The sequence below is a fragment of the Melanotaenia boesemani genome, chromosome 11 (genome assembly GCF_017639745.1).
Source record: "Melanotaenia boesemani isolate fMelBoe1 chromosome 11, fMelBoe1.pri, whole genome shotgun sequence".
In the NCBI taxonomy this organism is placed as follows: domain Eukaryota; kingdom Metazoa; phylum Chordata; class Actinopteri; order Atheriniformes; family Melanotaeniidae; genus Melanotaenia; species Melanotaenia boesemani.
Window position 1 is genome coordinate 19,360,458 of NC_055692.1, and position 21,499 is coordinate 19,381,956.

The window sequence follows — 21,499 nt, forward strand, 5'->3', positions numbered from 1 at the left end:
ATGGTACTGTATATTTTCTTCCTCTCAGTGTGGATTACATAGCAAAATAGATGTGACAGTCACTTGCTATCACATGCTAAAGATCAAAACAGTATTACAAGAGTGGTTCCTGCTTCATACTACTTCAGTAGAGAGTTCTACAACATAATATGCCAAAAATGTCAGACATAATTTTATAGCTTTATTTATTCACATTAAGTGAAGAATTAGTTCAGCTACCTCAACAAAACTTTCCAACCTTAAAACTTTTTGCTTCTGGCTTGTTTTGATGGCACACTGATATTATTTATGTATATTTATGGAGCTGTCATTGCCCTGCAGCATCCCAAGGCTGAGAAACATTTTTTTACCCTGGATCTTTACAGGACACATGATTTTGCTTTACAACACTGCATCACCATGCCAGCAACTGGATATCAACACGCTGACCATTTTGGACACTCACTGTGGCTGGCTCAGGAAAGAAATGCAAGAGGACATTATCGGAAGAGGCAATGAAAAGAACAAGTCTAACATAACCCTTAACTGAGGGGGTGCTACAATGTAAAATGTTCAGTAGTGGAACATCTAATGTTATAGATTTAGCTGTAAAACATAACCTCATTAGAATTGTCATTGTGAGTATTTAGCATGCTGATGTTGGCATTTAGCTCAAAGCACCAGTGCCAGGGTACAGGATCACGGCCTCTAGCATGGTTCTACATTCTTAGTATTGTTTAAATGCAGTCTTATAGCTAATATATTAGCCATTATGGGCCACTATGAGACATTAACCATATGTTTGCAATAGAAAACTGTTTCTTTGATTTTTTTTTTTTTCATTTTCATGGGAAAACAATAATAAGAATCAAATTAACAAGTGGTTGTTAATAATATACCAACAATAGTTAAATTATCAAAATTTGAACCACTAATGGGATGTCAAACACTTACTTTTGGCATTTTATACACAAACCAAGTGGTAGAAATGGTTCAGGTAGGTTTGCTTCCATAAGAGTTTAATAAGATTCATTGTAGTCACTGAAAACATTGTTCTCCCAAATGGTAAAGCAGGCAGTCACAGGGTTTATATGAACCCGTTTAGGGCACAAAGTCAAATGAATGCTGTACATGAACAAGAATTATACTAACAGCTTTAATTTTCAGACTAGGTTTTCTGATCAGTGACACCAATTGGCAATTAACAAGGCATTTATGGTTTTTTGTTTGTTTTTTTTAAAACTCAATATGTAGAATTAAATGTTACATATTAAAAAAGTAAACATATTGTCAACCATGATCTAAAATCTGCTATAGTATTTTATGTACACGCTGTGTATATATGTAATATTCCTTATTTCCCTCAGTGATTATTTCTGTTGCAAATGTCGTGAAAAATATAGTTGCAAATCCCACAAATGTTTCACCTTGTTAGAGGCTTACAATTATAGCACAGACCCCTGAGGCAAACCTAATCTCAAAGTGAAGGAAAATCTTCTATCATATCAAGTGAAATTACTGTGAGCTTTCTCAGCCTATGCCGATAAGATACCGATCAGCCAAATAGATTGGCTTTTCCATTATCTGCCAGGAGATCTTGGAAGGCATTGGGTAGATAATTTGCTAATGTTTCCTGTGACCTCCCCAGATTTAAATTATGTCTTTGGGTGCAAGTCAATTCAATCCCTCTGTTTACCAAGGAGTAAACACTCAAAAAGTCATTAATATTCACTGCAACTTAACTGTCTTTTCATATATTTTTTCCTGTAGTATATTTTTCAGACCCAAGGATAAGTAGCTGCTATGTGAATGGTTTGGACTGAGTTTCCAGAGTGCTTTACAGTTCTTAAAGGTGTTCAAAAAAGAAACAGCAAATCCAGAGAAAAAAGGCAGCATATGGAAGACAGTGAGAATAATAACATAATTTAGAAAGTAGACAATCATGTTTAGCTGCTTCAAATGGAGAAACACTAGACTATTGAGGTTTTACCCCTATTTCAATGGAAAAACTGAAACCTACGCATAAATTCCTACATTTTGAAGTAAGGGTTAATTATTCTACATCTAATTAACAGAATGTAATGAGCTGCTTTGATGTGGGAATTTACTGAAGTGAACATGGTTAAATGATTTAAATAACAGAGCTACTTTGTCTTTTCTCATTATAGCAGTTGCTTAATTCCGTGCCTGGTTTTAATCATAAATACAAGGCAGTACTCCATAAACAGGAAAAGAGGTTAGCTGCTTAAATGTTGCTCATAAACAATTCAAATTCATTAAAATATTCAAGCACATACACATAAAAAGCTTGGGTTGATTTGTTTTGTCATGTTCAGTTGCTGTACTCCTGCATCCCAGTATCTAGATATAGTTTTAAAAAAATTAAAATAAACTATCATTCAGTGTTCATTCGGTAGAATTTACACCTTCCTATAGCATTTTGTATCAGCTCGTAAGAACAGCATGGCCTGCTCTATTTGTGAATAGCACATAGTATTGGAGTGACTTTCTACTACTGAGACTGAAGAGATTTTTGCTCTCATACTGACACGTTATGACCATAAGGAAATCAAACTTGATTATAAATGACTGTTAGAAAACATCAGTAAGTTAGACTTTCTGTCAAAGGAAAGTTCAGCTCTGTTTTACCTAAACGGAAAACACAAAGGGTGCTGTATTATTAGGAATCTTATCAAAAGTGGCTGCATGGCAGCTCAAATTTAACTGACTTCTAGCACAAAATAAGGAAAGAGGGCACCATGCAAAGAAGAATGAGGGCAACTGCCATTTCATCCTGCAATCATATATTTTAAAAGCTTGCTCAAATTTTCATTTAGCCCTGTGCCACCCCTTCCTTCTGGAGTTATTAAATCAGCTGGAAGCAGTGCGGCTCTGTCACACACAGCATTAGAATGCCTCCCCCTTCAATTACCAGGTGCAGCCCTGTGATTTAAAGCTTTGATTCTGTTCAAATGACAACAAAGGTGAGCCCAGAGCTGACGCTCCTAATTCATCATTGCCTGCTTGATAAGAGCGGGATTAATGCTTTTAATGCGACGGCCGCATGCAATCATCCATTTTAAAGCTGGCTCCCCGGAGGGTACAGCTAAAAAGGGAAAACACCTGAAACACAGGGTATGAAGAGGGCACATCATAGGGATATACTGAGCTCTACAAGGCCTCTTCATTGATCCTGATCAGGCCTGAGCACTGCCCTGTGGCCTTGGCCTGCATCTCAGGAGCAGATGGTTGCAAGACCTGAGGTAAAGTATGACCTAAATGCTAAAATCCAAAATTCAAAAAGCACCACAATTGCCCTCCACAAAAATCCATCATCTTCATTTACTCACTTCTGCCAGGACCACCACCGGGGGTTTAGGCTTAGAGTCCTATGACCATTTGGGATCTGTGTGCAAAATCTCACTATGTTTAGGACATATTTTCCTCCCCATAATGACTCATTATGTTTTCTCTCCATGCTTAATTTAACATCCACAGACTCCTTGCTCTAAAGCTCCAAACTTGAGCAAACACATGGGAGTTGGAGTGAAAATTATCCATTATGCACATGTGTCTGGACAAAGTGAACTCTACCCCAGCTGGTGCTTTCTGTGGCTGTGAGCTCTTCTACAATATGCCCTGAACATCCTCCAAACTGAGCCAGTCAAGATCAAAGGGCAACTGTTAATCTCAACAAAAAAACAGACTAGCAAGATCTGCATTCTTCTTTCATGCACAATCCCACTTTTCACTTTTGTCCCAAGTACAAACCAAAGAGCAATTTTAAAGATAGGTTTTTACCAAAAGACTCTATTATTTATATAACTAAAGTAGGCACCTTTACAAAAGACTCATTCAGCAGAGTATGATTTATTTTGCAAAGATTGAGGAAGCTATGGAAAACAGATCTTTTCCTCACTTATATTATAGTATTATAATGGGTATATTGTAAGAAGAGACTCAGACTAATCTGAATGAAACACAACAAATGAATGTGGGCATAGAAGAAATGGAAAATGATGGCCAAAATTAAATATACATAGACAAAACTAAAATATCTATTTTTATCTTAAATCAGCGAGCGTGATTCCTGTCCATCTCTGTGTGATCTGTTTGTTTACCAGTCTCCGAATGTGAATTAGCAGTATATTAACCAATTAAATCTGTAATTACTTAGAAACAGCAGTGTGCTGCAACATTAACCAATAAATTTGCATGCCATAAACTAAAATTGATTAACTAGGTGACACATGATGCCACCCATGGATGAATTAATGCTTCAGCAAAAAAAACTGAACAAAACAAAACAAAGAAGTGTATCAGTGGTTAAATAGGGTCACTACAGAAGGTAGGTGTCATCCCACAGCTGTGTTGTTTCTTTGGGTTTAAGTAAAACATTTGCTCACATAACCCTAAGTCAGTGGTTCTTAAACTTTTTGAGCCACAACCCCCCAAGATGACATACGTTGATGTTCTCGACCCCCGTCCTCATGCAACAACTTAGTGATGTGTGATGTATTAGATGGGTCATTTTTTAGCCATCCTCTAAATATAAGGCTGGAAAAATGTCAGAATATATATAACTAAGGAGGATAAAGCTTTAATTTTCTTTTTTTCTCAGCTGTGACAGATTTTAACATGGCATGTGGACTAACTTTGTTGTTTATGCATTATGTGTTAAAAAAAATTAAGATACTAATTTAAAAGATTAGTTTAAGAACCACTGCCCTAAGTAACCTACAGAGAAGAGTGCACTGGTGCTGGCTGACACCTCAGCTAAGAGCCTGAACACTCTTTGTAAGTCACTCATCCATTTTACTCAAAGTTGTATCAAAGATACACTTTACTAAGCACTGGCACGCCTCAAAATACAAGCAGTGGCATTTAAGGTTTACCAGATTATCTTAAAGGAAGATAAGAAGAATCAGACAATGAGGATGAGTCACAGACATTACGCAGTTTTGTGTATAATTGGCTTGTAAATATAGTGACCTTAAACTGCTGTTCATTTTTCACTAATGTCCTCTCTACACAGCTGACACACACAGAGAGACATTTGTGTCATTTCATCAAAATGTCAGACTTGCCTGTGCTCCCTTCAGCAAGAACTTCAGCCACTTTCCAAATTCTAGCAAATGCTACCAAATAGATCCTAACATTTGAAAGCAGTTGCTTGTTGGCATGTGTGTGTGTATTAAGTATTAAGTCTTGAAACAACCTACATAATGACTGTGCTCCTAATCAGGGTTTGAGGCCAAAGTATGGAGCTGAGGGCCCATTTCTATGAGCTGTGATGTTTCATTACTATCCCCCTTTAGCTACATTGACAGCACAGTAGGCTGCTTTAATTACTCTCCATCAGTAGGGGAGTCAAAGCCACTTCAGAGACACACACTAATCCCCCCTCCCTTCTTTTTCTCTGCAGGGCACTCATTGTCTCCTAAATATCATTTCCCTGAGCTTTATGCAGACTATTGGATTAAAATGTGGAAGTTTTGCTGAACGGGTGAGGAGGTGGCAAATGGAGGGTTGGCATTTGGGTGTTTGAGCTTCGCCTGAGGACCAAGCTGTCTCTGGTAACAGCATTTTAGTTGCATCTGCTCTGCAACCCACAGAGGAGATGTTGACTTGCATCACCACTCCTCAGTTAGCCCCACAGACAAAGATCATGACCCTTTGTGCACAAACAATCATGATTATTAATGCCCTCACATTTTACAAGTGAGGCATCTCACAGTAAATTTTAACATACAGTATGAGCAACAACACGTACTGTACTTTACCCTTTTTAAATAATATTTGTTTGAATAAACAAAGGTTTATGGAAAGATAAAATATTTTTCCAGTAATCTTGAAATTTGATGGAAAGGTAGAGCTCTTAAAAGAAGCATGAGCAATGAAAGAAGACATTTATTTTTCCTTCATGGACAATAGCATTGCCCGTGACTAATGAATATGGTTTTTTTTTGTTGTTTTTTTTCACAGTTTGAGGTGGAGGTAAGGACCCAAATGCATACGGAGAGGCAGGAGGCAAACTAGTGCAGAAGTTTAGGTTTCAATAACATAAAACTAAGCTAGAGTATATGAACTAAACTAGATTTCTATGAACAGACAGAGAATATATATACAGTATATATACACAGAGGTGAACTAACAAGGAACAGTGTGGCAGCACTTTCCAGCATACAAGGTTTATAGAAAATTATTATTATTTGGTATCTTTAGAATTTTGACAGGACCTAATTTGTTTCAGTCTTGTCCAAATCAGATACAGACAATCTTGCATATCAGAAGACCAATTATCATTCTGATCATTGATTTTCAAAAAGAATTTGTCACAGGAAATCAAAGTGATGAAATATCTCATCAACACTTTCAGCTATAGAACATAATAGTAGGACTTAGGACCTAATGTTTAGAAAGAACAACTGATCTCGTAGAGTTTAAACTTTATGGGGTGCTGCAAAGCAAAGATACACACAAAGTTTTGTTTGGCATCAATGTCCGGGTGTACCTGCTGCAGTATTATTAGGAGTGTTTACCTGTAAGCAAGTGACAAATTCCTCATAAGAAGGCTGGAAAAGAGGTGGGAGAAAGTATCTTAAAAGACTAACCTTTTTTTTAAATTAACTTTTTGTTTGTTTAGGTTTAGACCATACAAATTCCTGTTTTGGCTGAGTGAAATACAAGAGATAAGATAATAAGATAATCCTTTATTAGTCCCACATGGGGAAATTCATAGGATTGCAGCAGCAAAGAGATAATAGCATTTAGAGGAATCATAAATAATTATCATGGATGGGGGATGGAATACATCATTGTAAAGTTAATAGGTACACAGTTTCATTCTGTTTACCCAGTACACTGAAAACTGGCTGTACCTAAAGACTACTTGCCATGTTGGTTTGGCTTTTTTTTAAATGAATCGTTTATGTGTACGCAGTTATCACTTGGAAGTTTTGTTTCTTTTGAATATGTGCTGCACCTGAACTTTATTCAATCAAGGTTTGCAATGAGTTTGCCAAATTCTTCACAGACAAAATCTAGAATATCTGACAAACAGTTGGTTCATCAGCAGCTCACACCTAAATATATCACCAGGACAATTTCAATTTTTACATTGCATAAACATTATCTGCATGTGATGTTTTCTTACTCAGATTTGACATGTAGAGGAAATGCTTTGTTTGCGACACTTTCCACAGATAAAGGTCTGATACCCATCCTGCCATGAAATATTTATAAGCTTCTAATCGACTTGTTTGCTTTCAATTCTGCCCCTGTGAAGTGCAACTCCTCGATTAACTAGGTAGTATGTCAAGGTAAGGTAAATCTGGTAGCAATATCTCCGTCAGTTGGACGTTTTGGAGTTTTGCTTTTTTTTCTGTTGTTTTTTGTTTGTTTTGTTTTGTTTTGTTTTGTTTTGTTTTGTTTTGTTTTGTTTTGTTTTGTTTTGTTTTGTTTTGTTTTTTGTTTTGTTTTGTTTTGGACAAGGAATTTTGGACAATCATACAGATTTTGATCAAGTGCACATTTTTTCAAAATATCCCATTCTGACCTGACCACATAAGTGCTGAAGTGGTTTTGAAAGTGTTAGGTCAGCTAACGCCATCCCTGATGAGAAACAGTTAATAGTCACTATAGTGGGAGCAGATCCCAGCTACCTTGTTGCTACTGAACATGGTGGCATAAACAAACAGTGTGACGTCAGTGAGAATGGTCCATAGGTAACTTTACATCTGAGCATACAAGAACTACATGTGGAGTTCCCCAAGGTTCCATCCTGGGGCCTCATCTACATGCTCCCACTGACACAGGTCATAAAGAACAACAAAATTAGATACTATAGCTATGCAGATGACACACAGATATATTTTACAATGTCACCAAGAGACCAAGGCCCTGTACAGGCTCTTGGTAAATGCATGGGTATAGTGATGGACTCAGACAACAATTTTCCAAAAAAACATTAAGGGAATCACAAAGTCAACCTACTATCACCTTAAGAATATATCAAGGGTAAAAGATCCAATGTCACATGGACTAGTTTTTATCAGCTCAACATGGGCAGTGTTGCGAAGTCTTTTTGAATGAAGTAACTGGTAACTGTGACTAGTTACTTTTATTTCACTAACCAGGACAACTATATATATAGAGCTATATGACGTTTATATACATATATATATATATATATATATATATATATATATATGTGTGTGTGTGTGTGTGTGTGTGTGTGTGTGTGTTACGGTCACACTGTCATGGCTTATCAGAACATTTGCAGTTATTAATTAGTAATGCTATTAGCGACATCTGTGCTTTTGTTTATTTGGCAATAATTCAAAATGGCTGCTGTCCAAAGCTTATTTTATGAAATCTGTAATTGAAATCACAATTGGCATACTGAACAAATATTACAAAAATCAGCTTTAATACAAAGTAGATGGTACCAAAGTTTAGACATAATTTTTTTGTGAAGAAAAATGTGACCATTGCAAGGCATGTCCAAGGGAAACATATCACATGCCACTCCGACACTAATGGTGACTGATCACAGCTAAAACAGATATGCACTCGTGGCACTGTAAGCCATAAAAAGAAAAGAAATATTGTCATCTCTGTGAAGTGACTTGCAGGGAGTGTCTCTCAGCAGAAGATAGGGATGTCAGTGTTCACCAGACCAGTTCAGAGAGGACGGCTCGTATTGTCTTCTTTTCAATGATAAAGCAGTATGGGAATTCCCACTTCCTGCTCCTGTATGCATGCCAAGACTCTTTGTTAGACTGAATGCAGAGCCCATTCATCTCAGAGCACACAACAGAACACAGTAATAACACAGTCAAGAGTTTTGACTGATGTCAGTGAGGAGCCTTAGTAAGCTGGAACCAGAGCTGGTATAGAGAGCCCCTTAAAACATCTCACAGTCATTGGTCTGCTGACCCCTGTATGGCCCCACTCCAACTCTGACGCTGCTGGGTCTTTTACAGACTCAAAAGACCCAACAATAACAGCTGGGCTGTTTAATACTAAAGCCAGGTTAACCTCCTGGCCCTACTTGCCCTTTGCCTTATACGGCTGAGAAAAGACCAGAATCAGTGTTTCTTGGGGCTATTTTTTACAGCTAATGATGTGGAATAATAATGCTATTACTAGTCGTGTGAAGCATCAGCAACTTAATTTTTACTTAGCAGTGGTGATTGTCACATACAAACAAAGAAATTACAGCTGCCCCAGTTCCTGCTCATATACTCTGTGCCACTGTGCATTGTATTCTACTGTGTTTTCTTGTATAAATATCATTGTACGGCAGTAAGGTAGCAGATGTTGTGAGCATCAAACAATACAGAATGGGTTAGGAGCTGTCATTACATGGGAACTAGGTCACCATTCAAACCCACTCGCTTCCATTGACTGTTTCGAGTGACTATTGATTTTCTGACTAAAGCAATGACTTCATTAATATCACCATTAGTCTGCCATCTGACACAAATGGGTAGCTCGGCTGCTGGGCCAGACAATAATTCAAGTGGATATGAATCAGAGATTGCATGAATTAAACATTTAGTACATTTCATAGTAAATGTGCATTACACACAGTAAAATTGGAAAAGGTTGTCGAGCTCCTTTACTCAACCGTGTTCATACAACAATCACCAGTAAAAACAGTGTCAACATTACTTCTTCCTAAGCCTAAGCATGCACAAACATAACCAGACATTATCAGTAAATTCTCCTTTCATCGTTCAATTTAAACTTAATCTGCGAAAGATGAGAGAAAAATCAACAGATCGCTTTTCAGTAGGTTTTCAAAACAAAAACAACAATGACAGAAGGATTATTTTCCCTTTAATCCGGGGGCACCAGCTTAGCTAAAACAAAAGCAAGACCATGGGAACGCATAGTGGAATGAGAAGGATTGCTCTATCCACCAAACCCAGCTCTCCAGCAAACCACAAAGCAAGAACAAAGTGTGTGTGTGTGTGTGTGTGTGTGTGTGTGTGTGTGTGTGTGTGTGTGTGTGTGTGTGTGTGTGTGTGTGTGTGTGTGTGTGTATGTGAATGGAAGAGGGAAAGAGAAACGGGATTTGAGATCTATATTAAAACTGCAAATAGCTTTTAAAGATTAGTGATGGGCAGAAGGAGGTGACAGCAATGGGATGTGTTAAAAGTGGATTTCCCCTCCCTACTGTGACTATTTTGATAGCAGAAGGGTTGACAAGCATTGACTTGATTGTGAGAAGGCAATGTGCGCTGAAAAGCCTTGACAAGTTTCTTTGAGGCATGTACAGATCTTTTGGTGACTGAAAGGAACACAAATCAGGATTATGTATTACACAGCCATATTCAAGCATCTAGCATTAGGAGCTCAGAAGTGTCTGGCAAGATAGTGTTGTTCATAGATGTGCCTTCCTCTCTGTGTGTGCATTGCAATTACCAAGATCCTGGCTTTTAGAAAACCATTACTTATGAAGGCATGCAACCATGGCCCAAATGCTCACATTCTGTACAACTAAAATGTTTCACAGACCATTAAGCAAGAAATTTTCTAAATTTGTCAAAAATGTAACTTTGTGATTCTGCTTGTAGCCATATTCAATTTGTTTGTGAAGACATGCAAATTTGCATCACAGCATGGGCATCTTTTTGTGTTGTCAGTGTACGAGAGTCATCCTGTGCTCTACACTTATTTGAACCAATCAGCATGGTCATTTCAGACTGTGTAGATGCTCTGTTGTCAGAAATGTGTCTAGCTCTGCAGCATTTGTCAGGATTAGACAGAAGTAATCCCTAACCAAACTCCAGAGGATGTAATTTGGAGATGTGCTCTGGAACTGAAACTGTGTCGGCTTACTCCCTCAAAACCCCATCTTCTACTTGATCTGAGCCATCTAACAAAAACTCAGGCACATCAAATATTTTGAAGGGTTGAAAATGTCAAATACAGAGGCAAAAAAGCTGAAAGAAGTAGAGCTGCCAAGTGCCCTTCAACTCACTTTCTTGTTCCACTCCTGAAAAAAAAAACCCTCCTCCAGGCAGGTGAGGTGCTCATGATGTCAGGCCCCATCACTGATATCTGTTCTAATATCCCTCAACACTTGGCTGTCACATCACCACCCACCATTAAGTCATCGCTTGTGTCCAACATGGGGGCAGATCTGTGTGCTCTGGCCTACTCCCAGCACTGTGCCTTTATCATACCCCAACCTCTCTGACAGACAGAACTGATCTCCCCTGCAGCAACCCTCCACCCTGCCAGTAAAAGGACAGCAGTGGAAAAAGCCCCCAAGGGACCCACTGAGGATGGACTCATGAATCAAACATGCGCCCGAAGCTTCCTTCTTATCACCGAGGTCAGCCCAGGCATTAATACGCCATGGCTCGAGGGAGCTACCTACTGTGACCTCCCCCAGTTTCCCTGAACAGAAGGGCACAGTCCTCAGGAGCCAGACCAGTGAGAGAGGGCCTCCCTCCAACACAGTCACTTCACATTAAGTCTACATACTGAGAGAGGGGGCGACAGAAAAAGAGATAAGAGAGAACAAAAAAAAGTGCAGAAATGAAACATAAGAGTTTACATAGACAAAGAATGAGAGAAAAACAATACTCCTTGGTGCAAACGCAGGCCAGGGAGTAACATGTGGGTAAAATCAACTGTGTATACAGACCCTTTCAAACACGACCAATCTTCATCGGCCAGACGGGGTGTGATATATGTGACTGTCTGCCAGCGTAAATTAGGCAGTCCAACCTGCTGTGTGGTAAAGCATGACGGGGCCGGACAGTGCACTAACTCAGGTGGCCTGGTGCCATGCACACCAGCTTCTCTCTGCTTTGCTGTGCCATAAATCACCAGCTGGGGGAAATGAATCGCTGTCCGTCCGAACTGGATGCACCAGCTGGCACCGCCATCACCTGACCAGCAGGAGCCCATGCCGACACTAGAGTGGCTGAAATCAAGAAAAATGAGGCATGGAGGCAGACAGAGCCATACCCCTGCGCTCTCTCATTAGTCTCCTCTGGGCTTCCTCCACACTGAGCTCGTCTGAAGTGAAAGGGCACACAAAATATATTTCAGAGTGTCACCTGAGGGAAAGGAAAAAAAAGGGGGAAGAAATGATCACCCCTGGTCTCCTCACAAATATATGTAGGACTGAACTGGCAGACAGCATTAGTGTTTCTGAACCAAGAGCTCTGAGAGACAGCAGGCAGGTCTACGGCTCGGGGGAAAGTAGAGGCAGCATGTGGGGGGACAGCTTTGTGTTCACTCTTATTTAATGGAGTTATTTTACTGAAAGTAATGACTCAACCCCATTGGGGATTCCATTCTGCATTCAGATGTAGTTAACGGGAAAACATGTTGATGAATAGATTTTCACTTTTCAATATTGCTGAGTTGCTGGTGGAGAGCCCACTTATATGCTGACCGCTGCGATTATGAGAAGCAGTGTGGGCGTCAGAACTGAGGCACTCATCAGGAAAATGGGTTGAAATTACATCAATACAGCCACAGAGAGAGTTGGTGAGATCTAAAATAATATACACTTGATCCTCTATCATGGACACAGGGTTGCTGTTTACCTCTGATGTTCTGAATTATGGATATAAAACATTTTGCATTAATCTCTACATTTAGCTGGAAAGAGCCACAACTTTGCAATGCAAGTCAAAGATGGAAGCAACCACATTATGAAAACAGGACACTGTAAATGAGCAGATGCTGGCTAGACTGGCATTAAATGTTAGGATTGCAATTCTACACTAGGTTTCCACATATGATTGGCAAGGGCAATTTCCTGTGAACCCCGCTAGTAGTTCCAAGCTAAATTTCATCGGACAGTCCTGCTGAGCAGCAAGTCCATCACTGTCTCAGATATAGAGAATTAGCTCTTCTTTCCTGCTCAGATGAATTTGCCAGTCATGGTGTGGTGATGAATGGCAGGAAGGCTGAGGAAATGTAGCTGTCCTGCAGGCTCACCAGAGATGGCATGGTGAAATCTGGCCTGGCAGCCTGCCCCAGGTTCAAATCTCTCCATGGCTGTGACCCACAGCAGATGTCCAGGTATACGCTGACATTTCCACAGCCAGCTCATAAGTCGGCTGGTCAGTCAGTAATTGATCACAGCATCAGTTTGACATCTGTTCTGACAGAGAATCATCCCTTCCATCAGCGTTTTTCAGTCTCCCAAGATGCAGTGACCAGTGATTTTCCTAAATTCTTATTTAAAGGCTATGTTTAAAGGTCAGCATGCTTAAAACAACCGAACAACCTTCACCCTTCTTTCATTTGATCCTGCATAACAATCAATTTGAAAAAGGCTTGGTTAAACTAAACCTGTATTAAAACTGATAAAGGTAAGTCATGGCTATGATAATACCAAGTAAGCTTTTATTGAAACATCAAAACAATGGTTGCAATGTTCTTTTTCATCAAAGCATTTGCATCATCTCTATGGATATGGCTCAGTGGCAACAAAAACAACTACTCTCCATTTCCTGTCCTCCTTTCTGCAGCTGTCACTGTCACCACCTTCCACCCCCAGCCGTACACTCACCACACCTCCTCCATTTCAGCTGTAATCATGTAGCCATGCAAATGCTGTGCACTGAGAGGTTTGTGTTGCAGTCTCTGGGACATCATTTCCAGCTGCCTCGGCCCTTGAGTTGACCACCCAGGGGAAGGGAAAGAGGAAGTCATTATTGCTATCACAGTCAGGAACCGGCCTTACACTGCCAGGCAGCCCCTCCAATTCATAAAGTCCTTGACAACTTCCCTAAAACATCCAATTTTAGTCGGACCCCATTTACAATGACAAAAAGAAATCAATCACTCTAACCATGGCACACTCTTTTCAAATCTGCCTGCTTATGTGACCGCCCACAATGGCCTAGGAAAAAAAAAAGATATCCTTTCCCCGAATGCTGGTATCCTATCCACATCCCCGGGATATTCATAATTCATCATCTTCGATTCTTGACATCTGCCACTGATTGTGCCGACGGGTTGGCTGGAATTAGGCACTCCTGGGAGCAGCGTTAATGTGCTGGTGGGCCAGCACATGCACCCCGGCTGGGGAGGGGTTGCGGGTTGGGTGGAGGATTGAGGCCAGAGCGGCAGGAGCCTTTCACACTCCTAATGTGTAATTAGGAGCCATTTTGGAGCGCTGCCTTCCTCCACTGAAATTAGCTGCCTTTTATTAATCAGGCAGGCCAGTTCTATGGCATGATGGGTCTCCCTATAATCTAACACAAAATGTTGCTTTTACAGAGGGGGAGAAACAGCACTGAGAGGTGCTGTGCCTCCTGTATGATCCCAATTGGTTCAATTTCTGAAATGACACAGGCAAATTGAACATTGCAGCATAACTGTCCACAAGCTATGCTAAAAATAAGAAAAAATATTTTATCAGTCATTCATCCAACTCAAACATAACTGCATGCATTTGACTTGCTTTACATAATAGAACTATATATCATAGCAAGCACACGAAGAACAAATCTCCCAAAGCTACATAGTCCATGAAATCATTTGCATTTGCCAAATGTGAGCTCTACTTGAATGAGAGATCATACACATTATCTGATTACAAGCACTGGCCCTTCTTTTGAGAGTTAAGTGCTGTAACCCTGACCACAATCATCAGTGCTGATGCTCTGGTGACTACAGACAAGGACTACATACTTCAGCGTTCGTCCTCAGTGTCAGAGTTTTTATTTTTTTTCTCTTCATTACACATTTAATGGAAGAAATCATGAGCGCTTCAAAAGCAGCCAAGGTAGAGAAATGTAATCATTTGATTCCTGATACAACACACAATTGTTGGAGCAAAATGCATTAGCAATAAAATGTCCACATTATTTTTTGTTTAAACTTGAAAGGAGGAAGGATTACAAGAGCATTTAGTTATCTGAATTCATTACCACTTCCTTGAAAAAAGCTTATGTTGAAGAGCAAGAGTGGTAAAAAAAAAACAGTAATGTTTTACAAAATGAAAATAAGTTCTCATCAAACATACTCCTACACTAGCTGCATTGTTTTCTGACTTAAGGGGGGCATTTCTTTCATAACAGTAACAAATTTTGTTGGCTAATCAAAGGGTTTGCTTGTCTCACAATTTCTTAAAATTGCTTCCTGAATAATATTATCATCCTGTAAGTGAATGTAATCATGCAAAATGACCACTTTTGTGTTTCAGCTTTTCACAAAGCCCATTGCATATTTATGGACGTTGTTGTTGAGCCAACCATCCCTATAATTTTCTGGAAGAACGCACAAAGTAAAACATGGCTATATCTTTAAAATGCCAACTTGAGCACAGTTCCTTTAATCACCAAGGACCCTAGTGCTGATTAACAAACAATGATCACACAGGGATACTTCTAACGTGCAGCTGATGATAACAACCCCCTTCTTAGCTCTTGTTAACAATGAAGCAGGACAATCACAAATTCTAAGGCCAATATTTTCTAGTTTTACTGAAAAATACAGTGATAATATTGATGGTATGCAACAATTTAATAGAATTTTAAGGAGAAAACTGTTTTAAAGACCTTATAAAAGGCGTGTCTTCTCTAGAGCAAAGGATAATATGAGATGACCATCTGTTTGAATGTAAAATATAGAGAAAGTGGAACTTTCTAAATTAAACTTGAGGTAAAATATAAGTATGAAGTAACAGAAGAGAATAGTAATAAGAAGAGTAAAACTTTACACACATCATGCTCTTGCATATGAGACCAGATTTGATATACATGTGAAAAGGAAAAACTTTAACTAGTATTAGTAGTCACATTAAACTATCTGTGATGTGAAAACTCAACAGATACTTAAAGAAGTCTGTGATGACAAAGTTTTGCTGGATATGTTCTTGAGCAGTAGAAGCTTAAATGTTGGGGAGAGGAGTTGTGGGTGAAACAAATGGAAAAAAAACAACTTTATCATTAATCTGACCCATTTTATAAATGCTTAACTAAATAAATAAACAAATAGGCTGAACAAATAAAAAAATGTGCATTTTTTAATGTACAAACAATTTCTAAATGTAACAGTCATAGATGGTAACTTGCTGACATAAATGGTGCTAAAATTGTGCTACAGTGAATAAAAATCTGTGATTCAAATAAATGATGTCATAACTCTGAATTTGAATATATAAGTCTTTGTTTCTCTGGGAAAACTGTAGTAGAAACAGTACAATGGCAGGAGCAGTACTGTAGCAGTTGGAATGCTATAATTAGCATTCAGAGTGAAAGCAGGATTATATGACCATTGGCAGAGTTTTTAAGTTCTGGCCCAGTGGACACAGAGAGTGAACTCCACAGGGGACTCCCCAGGGAGCAAGACATGCTGGATTTGAGAGGGGTTATTGGACTGTGCTGTCTCTCTGACTGTGAACCACTGGGGACCTGAGCAGAGGTGCCTGATGGTGCACTGAAGCCTGAGTGTGACACCTGGGCTGTCTGTCAGGGCCACAAACACTGACAATGTGACACTTGACAGGATAGGAGTTGAGGCAGCAACAGCAGAAGTCAAGACCCAGCTGACAGTTAGGATGAAAGGCGTGCAGTTCAACTCAATAATTTCTCCGACACACTTAAATCCAAGCCTGCACCCCCTACCCCACCTCCCTTTCCTCTCCTTCTTCAATGTTTGTGGCCCTTTAAATAAATCAGGGTCCTAAGGAGGCTGAACCCATCAATTAGAGTGATCTGATGAGACTGTGTGTATTAATCAACAGGGTGAGGCGTGTGACAGTCTGAGAGGAGACAGGAGGGAGGGCTGCACTGCCACAAAGCTTTAAAAGTAGTTCTGACAAACAGGCTCTTTAGATGAATTTCCCAGTCTGCATCGCTAAACTAAACTGATATCCAATTATGTTCCCCACATCGACAAGCTAACGGAGCAGCTGTGAGCGGCAAAAGCTCACAGTGTCAGAATTGTCCAGGCGCAAGGCAGAGAAAACCAGGACCTTGAAGGAGATGTCACAAGGAGGCCGGAGTCAGCCGCTTGAGTGAGCGACGGTCCACACTTGCCTGAAAGCATGACATTGCCGAAGGGGGAAAAACACCATTTTATCATTCAGTGCGATTCGCACCCTCTCTCCCTGTCAAACATGCCATATGTCCCCGTCACAGGTCGTCTTGCTGGCTTATCGAGTGTGACAGGGCTATTCACACACTGCTCCCAATCAGACACCATCTCCTGCAGAAAAAAATCACTACTATAGCACAGTGACGGGCTGTCAGGCAGAGGGCACCAACCTCCACAGGGCCTCGGCTGAGAGTCTGCCCATCTGGGGAGGGAGGGGGCAAAGGCCAAGGGTTACATCGGGAGACACAGTGCAGGCATGCATACATGCAAACACCTCATGCACACTCACACTTTACCGTCATTACTCAGTCTGCAACAAGGCACCACTTTCACTTATATCTATATGAATGTAACTGTCAAACAAAGCCATTAATAAAAAGTTATGCTAAAGCTTTAGTGTATGTGAATTTTAAGCATGAAAACTACTTAATTCTGTCAATCAAAAAAAAAAATAAAAAAAAGTGCCATTGTTCACAGTGTTTATAAAACACTGTGAACGTTTAAAAATTCTGTTAAGTGCATTTCACCAGATGACGTGGATCATTGTGAATGTGAAACAGGTTATTTGCCTGTCAGGAAACAGAAGAAGTATGTAAACCTCACCTGGAACTTCACACAGGGATCTGGTCACCAGATTATTTTCCTAACCACTAGACCATGCATGTCCCTTATGTGTTATACTAATGTGTGGCTACAAGTCAGGACAACCAAAGGTCACTGAAATCCACAAAAATCTCGGAGCTTTGAAGATTCGCTTCTGTAGACACACTTGAGATGTCGACAAATATGTACTTTGCTGCCAAAGAATCTCAGTGGTACTTAGCCACTTGGCTCCAAACACAATAACACTGCAGATGCTGAATATATTCACTAAGTGAGCAATCAGTCGCAAAGTGGGCTGAAAATTACACTTATCCCCCCCATGATGATATGCATAGAGAAATAAATCAGAGAGCAGTAGAAGGAGCCGAGGGGCAAGAGGGAAAAGTGGTATCACCTGATCTGTCTTATGTTAAAAAGCAGCAGGATATGGCAACTCTTCAGAAAAAAAAGAGCTCAAACCACCCTGGCACATTTTTATACCAGAGATTTCTGTGAAATGATTGCTAATCTATGCAAAAAAGCAATCAGTGACTCATTCATAATGCATGAGCAACGAGATACCACTTTTTCTACGCTTTCGGATTATTAGATGTTATCATAAATGCAGCAGATGAAATATGAACACTCCTACCTGTTCCATTGTAATTGCATGACTGCAGTGGTCCAGACATACTGTACACTGGGGGAGGGAAACTGTGGAGAAAGAAACATAGAGGGAGACAGACAGACCATCAGACTGAACATCCATTACAATCTGACTGCAGATAGCTCTAGATGGGAATATTTGTTTCTAACAGCTTTATGTATCCATTTGTGCCATGATTTATCAACCTAAAAGCTGCTGTTTTAAGTACATCTGGCTGACATTTTAATGGTCCATCAATCAAATGATGTCACGTGACAACATTTTGAGATCATCCTCCTCTGAGCTGCTGAATAAAAAAATAAAAAATAAAAAAAAAAATGAATCCAATAAATTGGCTTCAATCCCAGTGAAATGATGAGAACCTATTTTAAATTCAAAGCAAGTTCAAAGTATGAATGTTAGATAAGCTGCTTCTCAAATTAATGCAAATCAAATTTCATTTAGAATGTTTTTGTTCTATATTAAAGTCCCTCATATACTGAATTTTTTTTTCAATGTGAGTATTTAAGCTGCAGTTTAAAGCCTGCCAAAAAGAAAAAAAAATCCTGTTTGGATTATTGGATTCAGATTAATGCTTGACTTTATGTAACATAATGTAATGTATTCTATACAAGAGCCCCACAAACTTAAATAAAGTAAATTGTTTAAATGCTTTTTGATTAAAAAACATCACAGTAAGGTGAGATTTTATCTCTGAAAATACTAGATACACCTTTTCTTCTTCCTCAAAAGTAACACAAAAAACTAAATTTAGGAAATGAACCTTGCTCTCACAAGACTGATTAGCCTCACACCATATGGAACAGAGACAAAATGTAGCTCAGTCTCTTTTTTTTTTTTTTTTTTTGTCTGTTTGACCCTTAAAAAAACCAAAAGATTGAGCGTTAAAGTGTCTGAACAGCACCTGGAAGGCTTGTGAAAAGCACTGACAGATTTAATACATTTACATTCGGGGCAACGTCAACACAAGGGATTTGCTCTTAACACTGAACACTGCAAGGATGAAGGGTGGAATAAAAATCAATGAGGCTTTTCAAAGGCAACATGAAAAACCAGCACTTTATTCTGCAATTAAACACGAGCACTCCTGACACTGAGGGATGACGAAGAATGTTGCACGTGCCGTCAACTTCACAGGATCAATTCCAGGATCAATACTAAGACATGATACAGTTCCATGATGGAAACCAGGACATAGTTTGGTGGTCCTATGTGTCAGCTGGTTCAGATATTTACAATTGTACAGCTCAGGCAAGTCTGTATGCTGTGAGGTGGTTTGGCATAACAAAAGCTGAGTTTTAGACCAAACAGACCTTCCAGGTGGAAACCTCTTTTGAAATGTTTTGGCTATGCTGGGAACAGTTAAGGAAAAATCCCAGGCCGACGCAGTGTTTACAGCTAAAATGTTCTTGGTTCAAACCTCGGCTGGGGCATTTCTGTGTGGAGTCGGTATATTCTGCCTGTGCATGCATGTTGTCTTAAACAGTGATTTTAAATTATGTCCCGGGGGAAGTTAGTTGTTTATTTTTGAGTTGACCCAGTGAAGGAATGGCAATCTGTTTAGGATGTGCCCTGCCTCTCACCCTATGCCAGCTAGGATAGGCTCCAGCCCTCTTGCCACCCCGAATAGAATAAAGTGGAAATGGAAAATTAATAAAGAAAATGTTCCCAGTCTGTAGGGTTTGCACGGCAACACAAGGTAACACAATGTATCTAATGGGTCATGAGATTATGAGTGCTTTCCCAAAATAAAGAGATAAAAAACAATGTAGAAGAAAACAGCAGGCTGAGCAAGTTGTGGCTGGGGCAGGTGTTGTCTTTTGGTAGATAGATCAGATAAAAGTTTGTTTTTAGCATACTGTGGATTTATGTAACTTCCTCATGCCCCTTAGAATTACTTTAATAAAACAAACAAAAACTAACCAGTAGCATTAGCGAATGCCTTTAAAATTTTCAAACTCAAGGCAGATGTCATATCACTTAAGGCTGTAGTAACAAAGTATGCAGCAGTTTCTCGTTTTTAAATAAATGACTTCACTGCAAGTGCATGTAAGCTTATCTCATAAAAGCTGGTCCCTTCTTTTAAGAAAACCTTTTTGTTTTTCCCTTTAATAAATACTGTGTTACAGTATGAGGAACAGTGATAAACAAAAGAACAGAGTATTTCTTCAAATGTTGCACAATAAAAAATTAAATCCTCTAAGTTCTTTGACAGGACCACTGTATCCTGTTGTCTTAATCGGACCCCTACTAACAACACTGGCCGCCAACCCCCTCTTACTGAAAGGGCAAACACCCCCAAGAGGATCATTGAGCTCATCGTGATGTAGAGGAGCTCATGATGCTGGCGTTTCCTCTGTCATTGTGTTCTTATTAATGCTGGGAGAGGATGGTCCCCCAGATCTTCCCTGCTGTGACCAATTTCACATCCACTTTTGACTCAGATACTGTGTCAAAAGTGCGTTTTATGCATTTCCCATTATAGCACCTAATGACAAATTGTTATGCAGCAGCTTATATATGTGGATGGAGGTGTCCGCTGTAGGAAGCAAATCATACACCAAATTCCTATTAGCAAAACCACTGGACATCAGCATCATGATATCTTGTCATCCAGGTCTAATTCTGTATTCAAACTTAATGGCTCCTGACAAGCATTTCACCAGTCGACAGGGGACCAGAGGGAATGTGCCACACTGAGGAGGACCACTCAGCAAATTCACATTTAGCATTTCAGTCCTCCTGCTTGGACAAAATGAATTATTCATTGATTCACCCACATTGATCCATCTGAACAAAACTCCCTAAAACACCCAAAATGTTAAATGGTTTGCACGTGCTCCTTACCACTGAGCTAGCCTATCCTTCTCACTGTATCCCTCTAATTCTGACATTTTCCCACTATCTTCTACCCCTTTCCTCACCTCAGTTATATGAAACAATCTAAAGCTCTCCTTAGATTCTATTTATCAGAGCAGAAAGAAACAGTCACTGACATTGATATAAAAAAAATACCATCTTTGCCTTGCAGGGGTAAAAGGAGTGAAAGAATGAGACAGAAAATATAAAGACTGGCTAGAAATAACACAGGCTCAGTTGTAGCCTTCTTGCCTCCCCCACCCCTCTCCACCCTCGTCAATGCCATTTCAATTGAAAAGCGCAGTGGTAATTAAATTCCAGCAG